Raw genomic sequence first — 4,092 nt, 5'->3', positions numbered from 1 at the left:
CTACTATAAACATCTGTGTGCATTTGTGTGTGTGTGTGCAAACATAAGTTTTCAGCTCGTTTGTGAAACTATAAAGGAGTGTGATTGCTGAATGAGAGTATAATTAAGTGTGGAAAGAGTATGTTTAGATTTGTAAGTATCCTCCAAACTATCTTCCAAAGTGGCTGTACCATTTTGCATTTCAGCTCTCAATAAATGGCAGTTCCTGTTGTACAACAACCTTGCCAGCAGTTGGTAGTGTTAATGTTCTGAGTTTTAACCATTCTAATGAGTATGTAGTGGTATCTCATTATTTTAGTTTTTATTTCCTTGATGACATATGATGTGGGCATCTTTATATATGCTTATTTGTCATCTGTTTATCTTCTTTGGTGAGGTGGTTAAGGTCTTTGGCTCATTTGTTAATAGGGTTGTTTTCTTGTTGAGTTTTAAAAGTTCTTTGTATATTTTGGATAGTGGTCTTTATGAAAAACATCCATTACAAACATTTTCTCCTAGTCTGTACCTTGTCTTCACATTCTAATGACATTGTCTTCCACAGAGCAGAGACTGAATTTTAATAAAGTCTACCTTATCAGTTATTATTATTTTTTAAATTGTGTCTTTGGTGTCATATCTAAAAATATATCATCATACTGAAGATCACCTAGGTTTTCTTCTATGTTATATTCTGGGAGTTTTATGGTTTTGTGTTTTACACTTAGATCTATGATCTATTTTGAGTTAATTTTTTCCGAGGGGATGTAAGATTGTATCTAGATTCACTTTTTTGCATGCAGATGTTTTGTTGGTCCAGCATCATTTGTTGATGAAATTATCTTTATTTTTTTGTCTTGCCTTTCCTCATTAGTCAAAGATTAGGTGACTATATTTATCTTAGTAATTGTTCCATATGAGCTTGAGAAAAATTTTGTTATTGAATATAGTGGTCTATAGATGTCAATTACATTTAGCTGATTCTTGGTGTTTTTGAGTTCAACTATATCTTTATTGATTTATGCCTGCAAGATTGGTGTATTTCTGAGAGATGTGTGTTGAAGTCTCCAAATATAATATTGGATTCATTTGTTTTCTCCTTGCAGTTTTATGTTATTGCCTCTTGTAGTTTGATGCTCCATTGGTAGGTACATATATATTTAGAATTTTTATGTTCTGGTGAAGAATTGACTCCTTGCTTGATTTTTATTTTAATGTAAAAAAATCTTTAAATTTTAGAATAAATCTCACTTAGTCATGACGAATCATTTTTTTATATTGTTGTACTTGGTTTGTTATTTTTGTAAATTATTACATTTATGTTCATGAAAAAAATATTTGTCTATGATTTTCTTTGCTTCTGTCTCTGTCTGATTTTGGTATCATGCCAATACTAAATTATTTTGTAATTATTTATTCCGTTTCTGTATTAGGGATATGTTTTTGTGAAATTACTATTTTCAAAACACTTATTACATTTTAAGAGTAATACTATTTAAGCTTGGGGTATTCTATGTGAGAATATTTTATCTATACATTCAAATGCCTTTGTAGATATAAGACTATTTATGTTGTTTATTCTTAAGTGAGCTTTAGTAGTTTGTTTTTTTCTAAGACATTTATTTACTTAGTCTAAGTTGAAAACTTATTGCCATAAAGTTTTCATAATATGACTGCTATTCTTTTACTATTTATAGAATTCATAGTGACGTAACCTATTTTTTTTACCGTTTAGTGTTGATTCATGTCGTCTTTTTTCTCTATCAGTCTGCCTACATGTCTAAAGATTTTAATATTTTCAACAAACTAGATCTTGAATTTATTGATTTTCTATTAATATTCTGTTTTCTATTTTACTGATATTGACATTGATATTCATTATTTACTTTTATTTTCTTTAAATTATATTTGCTCTTCTTTTTTTAATGCTTGAATTAAAAACAGAATTCATTAATTAGAGATCTTTATTCTTTTTTAACATAAGTGTTTTGTGTTACACTTATCTATTATATATTTTTCTAAAGACATCTCCTAAATTGTGATGATATTTAAATTCATTGTTTTTTGTTTCAAATTTCTACTTTGACCTATGTGAGATTTTGAATTGTACTACTTAGTTTCCAAATATACAGGCAAATTCCAGATATCTCTTTGTAATGTTTGATTTAATATCATTGAGGTCATAGAAATTATGAGAATTGAATCCTTCCTAATTGAATGTAACTTGCTGTGTGAAAAAAAAAAAAATGCTGTATTTTGGTAAACATTTCACATGCAAAATATATTCTGCTGTTGTTGAGTGTAGTGCTTTATTATGTCTCTTAGCTCAATTTGATTGATAGTGTTGTTCAAACTTTTATTTCTTCTATATTCTTACTGATTCACTCTCTACTTGTTTAATTGAGAGAAGGCTAATGAAATTTCCAGTTATAACTGTGTATTTGTTTATTTCTCCACCATTTTATCAGTTTTGTTTAATGTATTTTTAATTTGTTGTTAAATAAATATTTTGAGTTATCATTTCTACCAGATAAATTTATCCCTTTTATCATTATGAAATGAACTTCTTTATCACTGGCAATATTCTTTACTAAAAAATCTACTCTGCTTTTAATATAGCCATTCTAGCTTTTCTTTGATTAGCATTAGTCTGATATTTATTTTTTTAATCCTACCACTCTCAACTCCTTTGTGTCTTCCTTTGGGTAGCAAAGTTGTATTTTGCTTAAATAATCGCATCATCTAGAAGCTTATTATTTCAAAATGCAGATAATTTCAATGTTGGAAAATTCATTATAATAAGCAAAAATATGCCTGCCTATAACATCTACCCAGTGGTCTTAGATTTGACATCTAGAATTCCAATGAAGTCTAATCCCTTTCTACTAAACAAATATTCTAATAGTTAAAATATCACCATTGAAGTAAATGGTTAAAAAGGCAATTGATGGGTAGTTGAGGGAAAGTTAATATAAACAGAGTATTTTGTAACAGTATTTAAAACAATTTTAAGAATATTAGTTGTATTTTGATTTTATAAGAACATGTCTTAATTTTTTAGAGATGCATGGTAAACCACTTAGTGGTGAAGTGTCATAATATTTAATATTTGCTTTATAATAGTAAAATAAAGATAAAGTGAATATGGCAATTGAAAACTTGTTTTTTATCTAACAGGCCTTCACTTTTACTGTTAAGTAGAAATTTGTTTAACTAATGTAATATTTTATCCAAAAAACACACTAAATTAAAGGAATCATATTTCAATAGTTGAGTTTCAGGAAAAGACACACAACTCCATTTTACTCAACATAACAGTTTCTTATCAGAAAATATCACATGAAACAAATATAATTATACATTATATTAGCATTAATACAAAATGTTCTGCTTTGAATACATACATCGATTAAAAGAGATGGACAGATGGCCTCTTACATAAATTTCCAGTCCATTTTCCATATGTACCATTTCTATTCTTTACGAAATATACTGGTTGTTCAGCCATTATTTTTTTCAGCCCTTTAGGAAAACTAAAGGTAGTTTTCCTGTGCTAAACTTTATTCTTTAGTTCATTTTAAATGCAAAATAATATGAGTCCACTTTTGGCTAAAACAATCAATTTAGAACATAGTGCATAAAAATAATAAAATAGTCTACAGCTGTGCTCCCCTGAATAAGCCCAATCCCATCTGATCTCGGAAGCTAAGCAGGTTTGGGCCTGATTAGTACTTGGATGGGAAACCACCTAGGAAGACCAGGTTCTGTAAGCATAAAAAATAAAATAAATAAAAGATAAGGGATTGTAAACTGACAAGGTCCTTGCAATCTGTGAGGTCAACCAAGAGTTGCCTCACCTAAAATTAAAAAAGTAAATAATAATAAAATAATACAATAATTTTCTTAAATATAGATTCCTCATAACCTTCCTTCACTCACTATCACCCATTATATTCTAACACTACAATATGTTTTTATCTACAAAGTGTTTTAATTTACTTTCCAATTGTTGTTTACTACTTACATAAAGTGTGTGGTTGTTTAGTTGTTATACTTTCCAATTTTTGAATTGTTTGGATTTAATAGTTGGACTACTACTCATCATATTTTTTTTTT

At 28.2% G+C, this 4,092-nt stretch overlaps 1 pseudogene; it reads left to right on the top strand.

Annotated features, from left to right (window-relative positions):
- The first annotated feature begins 3,630 nt into the window (after positions 1-3,630).
- On the top strand, positions 3,631-3,749 carry LOC111737446 (annotated as a pseudogene).
- Positions 3,750-4,092: the final 343 nt, after the last annotated feature.

This window comes from Pteropus vampyrus, unplaced genomic scaffold (genome assembly GCF_000151845.1).
Source record: "Pteropus vampyrus isolate Shadow unplaced genomic scaffold, Pvam_2.0 Scaffold26, whole genome shotgun sequence".
In the NCBI taxonomy this organism is placed as follows: domain Eukaryota; kingdom Metazoa; phylum Chordata; class Mammalia; order Chiroptera; family Pteropodidae; genus Pteropus; species Pteropus vampyrus.
The sequence above is the reverse complement of the archived record's forward strand: the minus strand, read 5'-3'. Positions and strand labels throughout refer to the sequence as shown.